The following is a 16179-nucleotide window of genomic DNA, read 5'->3' as shown; positions in this document are numbered from 1 at the left end:
CCCCGGGCCGCCGCCACCCTGCTCTCGGCTGGAGGCTGTCACTGCCTGAGCTCCCCCTGTACGGGAAACAAGGCCGTATTGTTCTTTATGACTGGTTTATTTCTCCGAGCGTGAAGTCCTCCCATTTCATCCATGTTGTAGTATGTGTCTGAATTTCCTCTTTCTAAGGCTAATATCCCATCGTATGTGAATACTACACTTTTTAATCCACTCACCTGCCCGTGGACACTGGGTTGTTTTTCTCTCTTGTCCTCGAGGCGAGCAGTACTGTGAGGGACGAAGCTGCCATGAACACGGTGCTCAAACGCCCCTTCAAGTCCTCGTTCTCAGTCTGAAGCTCCTCAGCTGTTGCCGTAGGTTATGTCTGACAAGCTTCGCATATGCCCACCTTCCCTTTTTTATTAGATGGCGTGGAGAACACTGCAGTAGACGCAGTCCTTTGCCCCGAGGTATCTGTCACAGGGTCTGCTGAGGCGGATTCCTAGCAGGCAGTGTGGAGTGACGGAGAGAGGGTCGGCTCTGCGACTGACCTTGGGTTGCAGTCCGAACTCTTCCATCTATTCGTAGTGTAAGGTTAAGAAAATCATTTCACTTCTTTACGGCCCAGCTAACTCTTCTGTAAAAATAGGAGAATAGAACTGTTCTTTTCTTTTTTTAAATTTTTTTTGAGAACTTTTTGCTATAGGGCGTGTGCGCTCGCTGGAAACAGAGAGAGAGACAGAAAATGAGAAATCACCCCCTGGGGGGATGGCCACACCACAATCCCTTCTCCTCCATTCTCCTCTCAGGATCTTGGGCACACACATACACGCACCTGGCATGAGTTTAAGCCATCAAGTCCGGGACTTGAATCGCGGTCGACTACATGGGAGTCCAACTACATAGCCTTTACGCTAACTGCTAGTCCCAAGAATAGAACTGTTCTTGCAAATAACTATACACATTAGTGATTATAGCATGTGGATACTGGGTCGTCCTAAGTATTTTAGGAATTCAGCACATAAAAACTGATCTTCAAAAAGTAGTGGTTGTGATTATGGGCCAGCAGGTAGTGTGGTGGTTAAGGTGCTGGACCCTATATGGCCGACTCTGAGGTTCGAGCCCTGGACCTGGTGGCTTGAGAAGCACACTGAGCATGTATACATGCATGCCGAAAATCTGGAGAGGAGAGTAAAGGAGAAGGGATTATGGTGTGGCTATTCCTCCTGGGGGGTGATTTCTCACTTTCCTTCTCTGTCCCCCTCTGCCTCTCTCCCACAAGCTCACATGCTCTGTGGCAAAAATATATATATATATATATATATATATATATATATATATATATATATATATATATATATATATATATATATATATATATATATATATATATATATATATATATATATATATATATATTTTAAAGTGACTATTACTCTTAGAGGCAATTACTATGTTCTTTTGAAGTTATAAGCATATGATCTGAAAGAGAATAAGTGGAGCTGTTTGCTGAAAGACCCCAGACCTGCGCTGACTGAAGGCATCATGTCCCCTGCGTCCCCCTGACTGCAAGGAAAGAACACACTCCCAGCGGCCACTGTCACCCCCATAGTGCTGCCATTCCAGCCCAGGTCTGGGAAGATCAGGACCCCCGTGCCTTCCCACATAGGTCATCAAAGTGACTCACTGACTTTGGACACAGAACTGGAGCAAAGAAGAAGGGTTACAAAAGGCTTCTGTTCAGTTCAAGTTTTCCTCAGCCAAGACACATCCCCTCCCCCTCATGAGAGTTAGATTAGATCTGTTTTCTAACTCCACAAACTCCATCTTATATTCTAATCAACATTTTCCCATGCGCTTCTGTAAGCAGCCTCAAGTCTTCTGATGAAAAGAGGCAAAACACAAACATCAGTGCTTTCCACCCTGCTTGGAGGGCAGACATGTTGTTTCATTGGAGCTGGGTGTCCTGCACAGCCACTATTACTGCATTCCGGAGAGTGATGGCATTTTTGAAAGGTTAGCACACCTTAGTCTCTAAGGCAAAGAGTAAGTGGAGGAGGGACATTGCTCCACTTAGAAGAACAACTTGGTAAGGCAGAAACATTTGACTACTTTATCACTCAGACTACAACATGAAAAAAGAAACAAAAATCACAGTCCCCACGTCTGAAGTGAGTCAACCAGAAACTGTAACAGGTCATTACTGTGTTTAGTCCCAGGTATATTTTCTTCAAAGTCTCTGGAGCAAACAGTATCCAAAACAAACATCAAGGGGCCCTGCCTACAGAGGTGCTCGTCCACCACACACGTCCTTCAGAAGGAGCTCATCAGTGACTCAGCCTGGCAGCTCCTCACACCCAGGGCCTTTTGCTTCAGGAAGGGAAGGGCCAATTTAATGAAATTATTTCAGAGAAGCCTGGTCATTTTTATTCCCAGACTTCAGAGCAGGCACTTAGAAAGAGAAAATAAACATCAGGTGTCTTCCTCAGTAGTCTTCAGCAGACAAATGCCCATCCATCAAGGTTCCCTTGTTTGGACACAGAACGTGTTGCTTTCAGAGGTGAAGCTGCAGGAGATGTGATTTCAGACCCCAAGGACAGGAAGGGGAAGGAAGGGAAAGGGTATTAAACGGTCCTTCCTTTCCCCATAATTCTGGACAGGATTCCTTTCAGCACAGAAGTGGCAAGGCCTGTGATAAAAGGCTTATTGTTTCTCCTGCGTTAGACATTTTTATTTTCCTATTATGTGAATGTATCATGTGGTGTGAGACTACTGGACTAAGACCTGCAGCATGGCCTAAGGTCAAGAGTCATGACTTGGGCCAGCCCCATTGCCCAATGGTTAAGTGAGCTGGACTCTTCTGGCTGACCATGGTTTAAATCCCAGCCCCAGTGGCTTGAAAAGTTTGCTAGGAGTGTGTGTGGGGTGCTCCAAATCCTGAAGGATGGAAGAGATGGAGAAGAAAAGATTGTGGTGTGACCATGCACCATTGAGGGGTGCTTTCTCTCTCTGCTGAGCCCACTTGCCCTCTGGTGATTAAAAAGAAAAAAAATGATAAATATTTGGATTAAATTACTTTGGATTCAAATCCCAATCCTACTATGGAATCTGCTGAAGGTAAGTACATGATATTCTTTTCTTTTTCTTTTTTTTTTGGAGAGGTTTTTGCTATAGGGCATGTGTGCTTTCGAGAAAGACAGAGAGAGAGAGACAGAGAGACAGAAAGCGAGAAACCACCCCTCCCCCAAGGGAGATGGCCACGCCACAATCCCTTCTCCTCCATTCTCCTCTTGGGAGCTTGGGCACACATGCACATACGCCTGGCGTGAGTTTAAGCCACTGGATCCAGGATTCGAGCCATGGTCAACTACATGAGAGTCCGGTGACATAGCCACTATACCAACTGCTGGTCCCGGTACATGATATTATTTTACCTGCTTTTTACCTATTAACATTGAAAGCAGCAATACTTTGCCTAGTTGAAATAACTGAACGAAATAAAATAAATGACTGAAATTATGTGTAAAATGACTAACATACATTAGGTGCCCAATACATGCAAACGTTATTATTATAATTATTATTATCAACAGTTCGTAGTATCGACAGCGTGGCCCACACAGCTTGCTGATCTGAAGTAGCTCAGTATCATCTTACCCTGAAGAGATTTTTCTCTCTTTTGTGGTGTGATTTATACTTCGTCAGCTGCAGAGTCTCAGAATCAGGAAATTGTTCAACAGGCTCCTCTAGGGCTGTCTGCAGGATAAAATATGACACGAGAACTACAAGAATAAAAATGATTTCTGGTTTAACACATCCCAGCCCATTGCGAAGGGTCAGGTTGGCAGGCTGGAAAGTAAGCACGGTAGAAGGAACGTGCTTCCCCAGGAACACGGTTTATGGAGGCCGCTTGGCTTTGAAGTCCGCCATCTTTATGCTCTTACTCGCTTTGACATTCACTTGGCACAAGACTGTGTGAAGTACCTAATATATGACAGGCCCTGCATATACCATGAGGAACAAAGTTCCCTTACCTTGCTGAATGAGGCTGGCATTTTAGAAATAAAACATCCTGTAAACATCCACTGCACCAAGTGCAATGAAAAAGGTTACAGGGTGCAGTGAGAAAAAATAACAGGGAGGTGTGTTCCAGCCTGGCAGGTCGGAGCCGGCACCTCTGAGGAAGTTCTAGTAAAGCTGAGTTTAGAGGCAGAGGTGAGAGGTAGCAGGTCAAGAAAAGGGAGGCTGACAGTCAGACACGTGAAGCCACCTGCTGAGGACTAGAAGAAGGAAAAGACTTACAGTGTGACCTGGGCACAGCAGTGTCCCACTAAAGAGCCTGAGCCCGAGTGGCTGAACGTGGGGAAGCCAAGAGAAGGCAGTAAGTCAGGGCCATTTAGGTCACCTAACAGAATAAGAGTAAGAACACTTGTATGATTTGATTTAGACTAAAAATAGCATTCCAGCTGCTAATGGGTGGGAAGGGGATACCAGTTAACCTCAGTTAAAATGGCTAGAATCGAAAAAAAAGAATAGCAAGTACTGGCGAGGCTGTGGTGAAAAGAGAATTCTTACCTTTTTGGTGGTATATAAATTAGTGCAACCTCTATGGGAAACAGTATGGAGGTTCCTCAAAAACCTGAAAATGGGGGAACTGCAGTTAGCGTAATGGCTATGTCGCTGGACTCCCACGTAGTCGACCACGGTTCGCGTCCTGGACCTGGTGGCTTAAAACTCACGCCGAGCGCGTGTGCGTACGTGCCCAAGATCCTGAGAGGAGAATGGAGGAGAAGGGATTGCTGCGTGACCATCCCCCCTGGGGGGTGATTTCTCGCTTTCTGTCTCTATGTCTCTCTCTGTCTGTCTGGTGAGTGCACACGCCCTATAGTAAAAATCTCTACAAAAAAAAAAACCCTGAAAATGCAACTATCATACACTACAAACCGTAATCTCACCCCTCAGTATTTACCCAAAGAATAAGAAACAGTCCGAAAGAGACCTACACCTCCATGTTCACTGCAGCCTCATTCACAATTACTAAGAAATGGAATCAACCTATGTGTCTAAAAACTGATGACTGGGTTGGAAAATTGTGGTACAAATATACTATGTGATCACACTCTTGGCTATCTACTCAAAGGATAAGACAATGCTCAGTCAGAAAAACATTTGCACATCCATATTTATTGCAGCACTAGTCACGATTGCTAGGACATGGACCCAATGCAAATGTCCACAAACAGATGCATGGATTGAAAAAGTGTGGCACATATACTCCATGGAATACTATTCAGCCCTTACATTTGACAGAAAGTGGATGAATATGGAAGATTTCTTGCTGAGTGAGGCAAATTGAGCTATGAAAGAGAGACGTTGTATGTCTCCATTTAACATATGCTGACTGTCTGCACTTTATGGTAGAGATTGAAAAGCCGGAGGACATAAAAGCATTGAAAACTGTTAGGGACACTAGAGACAAAGTGAAAGGAGAGTGTGGGAGGGGAAGAGAATAGGAAAGGAAATTTGGGGGCAAAAATAAAGGTAAGGCATTTGTAGGACACAGATATGGTTTATTACCTGTGGATGATGATGTGTATAGTATTCTCAACTGGTCTAGACTGAGGTGTATATCATGCTGGATAAAGTCTTTTTACAATCTAAATGATGTATAGTGATTGAATGTATAAGTAATAATAATAATACAAGAAAAAAAGACAAGCAGTTATATAAGAGAATTTTATGTAGTCACAGGATATTCCAGAAAAAATATTTCCAGAAAGATCCCCAAATAAAATGTAATGTATATTTTTTAAAAAATTAGGAAAAGAAAAATTTAAAACATACTATATATACATACACATACATACATACATATATATATATATATATAGTACCAATGAGAAGAAAATACCTAAATAGAAATAAAAAGTTTCTATGAAAATATTTCAGGAATGAAGTGTTTCTGAGAGATAGTACAGATGAAAATCTTAGAGGAAGGACTACATACTATTGATGGCTTTGAAGACCTAATTTTAAAAGATGCAATGCAATCATAATCTAGAACCCAGAAGTTACTGTTGCTGTTTTATTTTAGAGTATGCACTTACTATAAAAAATAATATGGAAACACAATTGTTAAGTAAAGAAGGCAAAGGCACTCTTTAAAAATATATATTTATTTGGGACCAGCAGTTAGTGTAATGGCTATGTCGTTGGACTCCCACTTAGTCGACCGCGGTTCGTGTCCCATACCCGATGACTTAAAACTCATGTACGGTGCGTGTGAGCACGTCCCCAAGATCCCGAGAGGAGAATGAAGGAGAAGGGATTGCTGCATGACCATCCCCCCGGGGGGAGATTTCTCGCTTTCTGTCTCTCTGTCTCTCTCTGTCTGGCAAGCTCACAGGCCCTATAGCAAAAACCTCTTAAAAAAATATATATATTTATTCAATTAATTTTATCTATCATTATTATTATTTAATTTGTTACAGGGAACGTGCACTCACGACACACACACACACACACAGACACACACACAGAGAGAGAGAGAAAGAGAGAATGTGAAAATGGCCCTAAGCAAAGACATTATTAAAAAGGTTCATATTCAAGAGAATTTGCTCTACCAGATTTCAAGTCTTATTATAAAACTAAGATGAGAAAAATTGCTTTGTATTTGGATTGCGATAGCAGCAGAACAGAATAGAGAATGATGGCACTGGGCCATGATGCATGACAATTTAATATATGATAGGATTATCATTTTTTGGTAATGGTTTTAGAACATGAGTTTCCACATGGACAAAGTTTACTTTTGCTTTACACAATACACAAAACATCAGCTTCAGGTAGGTCAATAAACTAAACATAAAAGGCAAAGTATAAATATCTTAAATACATAGAATATATTTGTAACCTAGAAATGGGTATTTAGTAAATAAAACCTGAAAAGAAATGATGGGCAAATTGAGCCACTTCCATTTAACAGAAGGCAGCATTTATAAAAACAAAAAGCTAGCCATAGAGCATAGGAAAACGTGGTATCACATAACGAATTCGTTGAGAAATACTATCCAAAATGTACAAAGAACTTCTACAAAAAAAGAAAAGAAAGAAAGCACAGATAACACATTTTAAAAAATAGTCAAAAAGTTACTTTACAAAAGTGTAAATCAAAATAACCAATAGATATTTGAAAATAAATTCAGCTTCACTAATAATCAATACAATGTTGATTAAAATCATGAGATAATACTGTATACTAAAAAAATGGATGAAATCTAACCTGCTGTTACTAACAGGGCTAGGAATAATATATGGTGAAAGAAAATATTATACTATTTGTTGGGAATATAAACAACATTGTTTTAAATTTTGACAATATTTTTAAAAGTCAAATATAGGCCTACTAAATAATTGTGCCCCTAAGTATAAATATGAAAATATGCATGAGTGTATTTGCTAGCAGGAAGGAAATAGAAGTAAACTGGAAGAAATTCAAATATGCATCATCGTTAGGATGACTACATGTAGTACGGCAGGTGCATGTGCATGTGTCCCAAACCTTGATGGGATGTAGAAACGGAGAAGGAGGAATTGCAGCATGACCACACCCATTGGGGGTGCTTTCTCCCTCTCCCTCTCCCTCTCTCTTTCTGTCTCTCTCTGGCCAGTGCACTTGCCTTCTGGCAATTAAGAAAAAAACAGATGACTGGGGTCAGCAAATGGCATAGTGATTATGGTGCTGGCTTCTTACATGGCTGACCATGGCTCAAGTACTTGGTGGCTTGCCACTCACACTGAGTACATGTGTATGCATGCCCAAGATCCCAGGAGCAGAATAGATAAGGGGTTGTGGTGTGGCCAGCCCCCCTGGGGGGTGGTTTCTTACTTTCCCTCTTACTGTCTCTGTCTCTTTCTGATAAGTGCACAGGCCCTAAGGCAAAAACCTCTACAAACAAAAAAAGGATGAATAAATGTAGACTGGTGTATAGCAACACAAATAAATAACTATATCTGTCTACAGTAACATGGATCAAGAGTCAGCAAACCACAGCCCATGGGCCAAAGAAATGCAACAGGGACCTATCTGTACACAGCCCTTAGCCAAAAAGGTTTCTTAGATATTTATGGCTTACAAAACAAACAGACAAACAAACACAGAATTTGTGTCAGAAAATGTAGGTAGCCTGCACAGATTAAAAAAAAAAAAGTTCACTATTTTTCCTTCAGGAAAACGTTTGCCATATGACTCCTTACATACACAAAGGTCTAAAATATTCTCTGGATCAAATGAAGTAAATCCCAGGGCTGCATACAGAACGACTTAGTGAGAATCAAGACAAGCTACACGCTTTTGCCCCATCATTAATATAATTGGTAAAACTATCATAGAAAGCTAGAGGATGCGTATCACGAAAGTCAGATTGTATTTCTACCGAGGAAGCTGGACAATATCCCTGGGAGTGCACACAGGACTTCGAGAGTGCCGGCACTAATGTTTTCTTTCTTTACCCGCCGATATTCACTTTGTGCACACATGTGCTCGTACACACACACACACACACACACACTATACTCTTCATGTATATATTTGTTTCACAATAACTGGTTTTTGAAGAGTAAGTCTAACTCCTGTTCTCAGAACAAGGCATACTGAGATATGCAGCGACCTTTCTGCTAGAGACATAGCAGAGCGTGGTAATATGAAACAAAATACATTTTCATATACATTGGACCTAAAAACCAAGAGAATATGTTTAGGTGCCAGAAACAATGGGACATCTTGAAGTCAGAGAGAAAAATGCTGGCTGATATGTGAGGTAGGAGAGGCTAGATGGGAACTGAATTCTGACATGGGTCTCATTTCCAGGGCTAGGGAGACCATGGAAGAGGTTGGAGAGGAGGCAAGGTTCCCAATTTGCAGCACATTTAAAAAAGCAGTATGTAATCCAGATGCTTCTATAAAGCCCAGAACTAGTAAGGGCTGCTCAAGGTATAAAAGGAAATTAAAATCTATCCATTAGCTCAGGCAGGAGACAAAGACCTTAGTTTGTTCCTGAAAATATAAGTAGGGAAAAAATATTCCTTGGGAAATGGAAGCCCAACCTATGGTTAGCCAAATGAAGGGGAACAGTTGGCATATTAGTTCCCAAATGAAGCTAACTTTCCTAGAGTTCTGACTTATTAAGCACAGAAAATAAATTGTCTAGGAGTATTTTTCACCCAGTGCACACATGCACATACACAGGTGCACACATGTGTGCATATGTACATACCCTTGCAGATTAAAAGAGAACATGAGAAGTTATAAACCCTACAAGAAAGTAAGCTATTGTGGAGGGGCATTTGATTAATGATAAACACTCGAAATAAGGTTTCAAGAACTAGAAGTAGAGAGAAATAATGAAATGTGCTTAATTGTTAAAAAACAAAAATGCAACACATTTATAATAAAAACAGCATCTTAGAAATAACATTTATGAAAGGAAAGCAAAAAGAACTTTTAAAATGAAAATAGGATCATTAAATTAAATACTCAATAGGTTATACATCATGTTGCACACAACTTAATAAATAATTTTGAATAGAACTGAATAACGAATTAGAACAGAAACATTAGTCTTCGCAAATTGCTACAGGAAATAATAACCCAGCAAGACAACACCATGAAAAATGTGAAAAACAACTAGCATCAGGGAGAGTTGGGTGAAGAGCCAACGTTTCTCTAACAGGAGCTTCAGAGGAAGAGAATAAGGAAAGATTGGATGAAAACAATACATACCAAGTGATCAATGGCTAAGAGTTTTTAGACATAATGAACAACTATGAATCTTTGCAATAAGGAATCATAATAATTCTTGAACTGGATAAACAAAAATAAGAGTTAAACAAGATGCAGTATAGTAAAACATCAAAGGAAAGAACAAGCTGCATAACTCATAGAAGTAATCAGATAGAAAAGATAGTTATCACCACAAAGGAAACAGTTAGGCAGTTAGACATTTCATCAGCAAAATAGAAAGTACAGATAATTGAATAAGATTTTGAAGTATTACACTGGGAACTTATATTTCTATGCCCAGTTAAACCTAGCTTTCAAGAGCAAAAATAAAATACAAATATTTTTACGCAAATGCTAACTTTACCTTTCCTGTATCCTGAAGGGCCTTCTAAAATGTGTAGTTCATCAAGATGAAAATTAAATCTAAGAAGAAAAAAGTAGGAAGCAAAAATAAATGGTTAGGCAATAAATCAGGAAAATGTGAGTAAATCTGGATAGAAATTTTTGCAAAACCTAATGTTTATAATTAAAATAATACTTCTTTAGGGAGGCTGGGGGCAACACGTAACTAAAATACTACACAGCAATAATACGGTAGAGGTGCCATTCTACCGTTCTCTCCTGCTCAGTAAAACCCTGCTAACTCAGGGATGTATTTTGTCATTATGTCAGACATAATAAACAAATTGTCTTTTTAATTTGGTAGAGATAAAAAAAAGCAAAAAGAAATTCTAATCATCTAATAAAAGAATGATTGAGACAGAGGATAAAGAACCAAGCAATAGCACAGAAACACAAAACCATTGTGATATGTAAATAAATCCAAACATATATATAATTTAAACACATAGAGTATACTCATCAGCTGAAATCCAAAGATCTTCTGATTAGATAAGCAAAAAGCTAAGTTATATGTAATTTATAGCCATTATATAAGAATGATACTAATAAAAAATTGAAAAATGTTTATTAGTCAAATGATAATTTAAAATAAAGGTGTTGAATGACATAGCATACTAATTTCAACCAATTCGATTTTAAAGTAAAAAGATTAATAATGATAATCAAGATTTTTTTTTTTTTTGAGAGGTTTTTGTTACAGGGCGTGTGCATTCACCAGGACAGAGACAGAAAGCAAGAAATCATCCCCAGGGGGGGATGGCCATGGCTCAATCCCTTCTCCTGCATTCTCCTCTCGGGATCTTGGGCATGCATGCACACGTGCCCGGCATGTGTTTAAGCCACTGGGTCCAGTACTGGAAACTCAGTCGACCACATGGGAGTCCAGTGACATAGGCATTATGCTAACTGCTGGTCTTCATGATTATTAAAAAATTCTCCAGAAAAAGACCAGCAGGTGGCATGGAAATTAAGATGGTTTGATCCCACATAGCCAATTCCACCTTTAAGAGTCCCTGACCCCAGGAACCAGCAGTTGGCGTAATGGCTATGTTGCTGGACTCCCACGTAGTCGACCGCGGTTCACGTCCCTGACCCGGTGGCTTAGAACTCACGCTGGGCACGTGTGCGTGCGTACCCAAGATCCCGAGAGGAGAATGGAGGAGAAGGGATTGTGGTGTGACCATCCCCCCTGGGGGGGGATTTCTCGCTTTCTGTCTCTCTGTCTCTCTCTGTCTGTCTGGCGAGCGCATACGTCCTAGAGCGAAAATCTCTCCAAAAAAAAGAAAAAAAAAAAGTCCCTGATCCAGCAGCTTGAAAATCCCACCACTGTAGATACCAGAGGCAGTGTGAGAAGAGGGTAGGAAGTGGAGGAGGGTGAGAGAGAGGGAACAAAGGGATAAAAGAAAGAATCAAAACATTTAAGGGATGGAAAAATGGGAAATTATCTGCCGATAATAATGTATATGGTAATAACTTTGACAGGACTAACATACAGTATATTCATGCAGGAAAACCCCATTGTGTATGCTGTAATGATATACATTGATTAAATGTAAGTAATAATAAAATTACAAACAAACAAAGAAAGAAAATCCTGCCAGGTGTGTGGGTGTACATGTCCAAAATCCTGAGAGGAAAATGGAGGAAAAGGGATTTGGGTGTGGTCATTTTCCCTGAAGGGTGATTTCTCACTTTCCCTTTCTGTCTCTGTCTCTCTCCAGTGAGTGCATGCACCCGATAGCAAAAACTAAACATCTTTTAAAAATAAGAAAGTTATTCTCCAGTAAAATAAGCATATGGTATAGTAAAACAAAAAAATAAAAGATCGTAAGGAAAATTGACTCAGTAAAAATCACAGATTTTAAAACTAATTTTTAAGTTATTTCAGGGAGAAAAACAGATTGGGGAAAAATGAAAAAATATAAAAGACATCAAAGGGCACAATTAACAAATTTGTTCAAATCATGTAAAAAGCCCTAGAGTAAATAGCTAAGGTATTTGTTATTTTATAACAGAGCCAGAATACTGATAAAAATGGTTAAAGATGGCTTAGAATTTGACATAGCATAGAAAACATTAATGACATACTACAAAACATATCCCCAAATCACCCACATGACTTATATACATTAAAGTTTTAATACTTGAATACTCCACAGGTCAAAGAAGAATTCAGAGAATAGGTACTGGAATACATAGAAAACTGGAGAGCTCACGTGCCCTATAGCAAAAATATCTCTCAAAAGTAAGAGAACTGAAAAATTGCATTTGAAAACTCATGAGACGCAAGTAAAGTAGTACAGAAGGCTGGGGCCTGAAATGCACAAATGAGGGAAGATTGTGGATTTGAGAATGAGTGAACTCCGTGCTCAGTCGTGAAGTTTAGGGTAAACCCAAAGAAAGGAAGGGGAAAAAGATACTAAAGTGGAGAAGAAAGGAGCAAGGAAAGCAAAGAGACTCTACAGAACTCAAAGCTGATTCTTTGAAAAGATTAATAACATAGTTAAAGCCTAGAGAGAGACAGACAGAGAGGAAGAAACACAAATAGTTTTAGAAAAAATTAGTAAGTGATGATTTAAAAAGTTATGCCAATAAACTTGAAAAATTACATAAAATAGATCATTTTGTAAGAAAATATAACTGATAAAAATGGCTTAGGTAGGAAAAAAGAGAACCTGGTTGAAGACTATGTTATTAAGGTTATTTAACTGATTCTTTAACATATGCCCATATTAACTTTGAAAAAAAATCTCCAATGTAATTTTAATTTATACCTCACAGTGGATTTTTCATTGTTGTTTTTATAGGAATTTAGCTAAATTTTATACTAAAATTAATATAAAAAATAAAGGGCCAAGAATTACCAAGACTATTCTGAAGAAGAAGAGAAGCTTGAATGTTCCTGATTCAAGATTTATTATAAGATTACCAATTAAGACAGGTGATGGGGTAGAGAAAGGTCTTAAGACCAACTGAACAGCAGGAAGAGACTTGAACAGGTAAGGGTATGTATATGTATGTGTGTAAGAATATCTATCTACCTATCTATCTATCTATAGCTTGCTATATGAGGAAGCTGAGAGCTTTATAAATACGATTTGGGAAAAGAAGTTGGAGATTGCAAATGTTGTAGGAGTAATTATTCATTCATGATAAATTAAGTTAAATGATTTCATATGATAAGAGCAGCATTAACAATAAAAATGACTAGTAATATTTGTTTATCATTCCTTGCATGGCAGGGACTGGAATATGCGTTAACTCATCGGATCCACTCTATATGCCACTGAGAGATTTTGCAGATGAATAAACTGAGCTTCAGAAAAGGTAGAACTTGCTTACAGTCACAGAGCTGGTGGTGACAGACCATGCTTTGCACCTGGGCAGTGTGGCTGCAGAGCCCTAGGTCTGAAACACCACACACCGTGGCACTGCAGTGGACATGACACACAAGCTCCTAAAGGTGTGAAATAAACACTAAAATACCAAGGAGCAACATTAGGACACCTAACACTAGTGAGGAAAAATGTTAAACACATGTATTTAAGTACACTTATATACATAAACCAGAGGTGTCATGTAACGATCTGAAAATGATGGTCATATTTCAGAAGGAGGAGAAATGGGAACAGGGGAGCACATTTTTAAGTGTTTTTGTGATTTGTTTCATGTTTTATTTTTTCAAATACAGTGAAAGTTCTATTTATCAGATGTGGTTGGTGGATACCTGTGTGTCTGCTTTTCCCTCTAAACCCTTGCATTTTAAAAATAGATGCAAAGAATGTATTTTTAAATAATAAGACAAAGAGGAGGAAGCGAAGTCAGAAGATAGAACAGTTTTAAGTTTGTGTTTGTTTTAATGATATTGTAGGAGTTTGAGAACCAGTAAGGTCTCACGGCTTTGACTTTTTCAGTTTTCTACTGCTCAGTGATGTAATAAAATGACCCACAGGGCCAGGTGGTGGCATAGCAGCAACATGACTGGAACCACATGGGAAAGGTCCTGGGCTTGTGTCCTGGAACTTCCCTGAGGACATTCGATACATATCTGCCCATGATCCTGGCCAGGTGAGACTAGGGTGGAATACAACATGGAGACCCTATTGGTGATGCCTGTCCTCTATCTCTCTGTCTGTCTCATGGAATAAATAAATAAACTTTAGAAAATAAATAAAATAAAAAACTGACCTACAACAGTCTATTCTCAGACATTCAGATCAAACTCTGGATTTTCATCTGGGATATCGCTTGCTTTGTACATTATAGGTCCTGGGTAAAGCATTGATCACTGATTTGGGGGATTATTTCCTGTGCTTTGGTGGTCTTATTTAAGGACTCTTTGTTTACTCTGATGTCTCCAAGAGTTTCCCTTATGTTTTATACATGATGTCTCCAAGAGTTTCCCTTGTGTTTTATACCAGTAGTTTTAGAGTTTGAGGCTTTACCTTAGTAATTGACATAGTACAGAAAACATGTGATCCATTTTGAATTGATTTTTGTCAATGATGAGAAATAGAGGTCCAGTTTTTTCAGCACCGTTGGCTGAAGAGATTTTCTTTTCCTCATGGGATTGTATTTTGCCCTTTGTCTAAAATTAGTTGGCTGTATGTTTTGGGGTTTATTTTAGGATTCTTTATCCTGTTCTTTTGGTCTATATGTCTGTTTATGTGCCAATACCACGCTGTTTTGATTGTCACAGCTTTGTAATACATTTTGAAGTCAGAAAGTGAGATGCCTCTTACTTTATTATTTTTTTTTTCAGAATATTGCTTCAGTGATACAGGGTCTCATGTGATTCCAAATTTTATCATTTTTTTTCTGTCTATGAACAATATCTTTGGCAATCTGATTGGTATAGCATTTAATTTGGACTGGACATTGCATTTAATTTGGATAGAATTGACATTTTTATTATATTAATTCTTCCAGTTCAGGAACATGAGATGTTTTTCCACTTTTATTTTCTTCTTGTTGTTGTTATTTTTCATGTTCAAGTGGGAATATGCTAGACTAAAAACTTCTGTACTGCAAAAGAGACAATTGGAGTGAAGAGACAACCCTCAGAACAGGAGACTATATTTGCAAACTATGCCTTCGACAAGAGACTGATAACCAGAATAAAGAAGGAACTCAAACAGTTTACCTACAAAAAAATAAATAAATAAAACAAAATCCAATTAAAAATGGGCAAATGAGCTGAACATACAACTCTCCAAGGAAGACATACAAACAGCCAAAAACCATATGAAAAAATGCTCAACATCTCTTATCATAAGGGAAATACAAATCAAACCACCAATGAGATACCACTTAGCCCAAGTCGGAATGGCTAAGATTTAAAACAAAGAATATGTGCTGGCAAGGCTGTTGTGAGAACAGGACCCTCCTACACTGTCGCTGAGAATCTAAATTAGTACAGCTATTATGGAGCACAATATGGAGGCTCCTCAAAACCTACAAATAGAACTACCGTGCGGCCCAGCACTCAAAGGATAAAAAAAAAAAAAAAAAAAAAGAAAACAAAACCAGAAAACGAAACACCCAACCCAGCACTCAAAGGATAAAAAAAAAAAAGAAAACAAAACAAAACCAGAAAACGAAACACGGAATTGGAAACACTTGCACTTCGATGTTTATTGCAGCATTACCCACAATGGCTGGGACATGGACTCAACCCAAATGTCCGGGGACAGATGAATGGATTGAGACAATGCGATACATACACACTACAGAATACTACTCAGCCGTAACAGACAAAATGGACAACGTGGAACATTTACTGCTAGGTGTAGCAAGCCAGAGTGGGAAAGAGGCACTGTGTGAGCGTACTCTGTGTATCAAACGTCTGCACTTCGAGGCAGAAACCGAGGGACTGGAAGGTATAATAGCAGGGAGGGCAACTGCAGATACTAGAGACAGTGCAGGAGGGGGAAAGAAAGGGAGTCCGGGATAGGACGAAACATTTAACAGACACAAGCATGAAAAGCTGCTGTCGATGATTACGTAGGTGCTAGTAT

At 39.1% G+C, this 16179-nt stretch overlaps 1 long non-coding RNA gene across 7 annotated transcripts; it reads left to right on the top strand.

The window, feature by feature from the left end:
* Positions 1-2968: 2968 nt before the first annotated feature.
* LOC102476118 (uncharacterized) lies at positions 2969-15263 on the top strand. Of its 7 annotated transcripts, none has more exons than XR_333500.3 (5): positions 2969-3096; positions 12970-13161; positions 13405-13489; positions 14115-14230; positions 15158-15263. It is a non-coding gene; the product is annotated as an uncharacterized LOC102476118 (long non-coding RNA). The 7 variants fall into 7 exon arrangements; XR_003546671.1 differs by having other exon boundaries at positions 14925-15263; XR_001371377.2 differs by having other exon boundaries at positions 14077-14230.
* Positions 15264-16179: the final 916 nt, after the last annotated feature.

This window comes from Tupaia chinensis, unplaced genomic scaffold, assembly GCF_000334495.1.
Source record: "Tupaia chinensis unplaced genomic scaffold, TupChi_1.0 Scaffold000061_1, whole genome shotgun sequence".
In the NCBI taxonomy this organism is placed as follows: domain Eukaryota; kingdom Metazoa; phylum Chordata; class Mammalia; order Scandentia; family Tupaiidae; genus Tupaia; species Tupaia belangeri.
The sequence above is the reverse complement of the archived record's forward strand: the minus strand, read 5'-3'. Positions and strand labels throughout refer to the sequence as shown.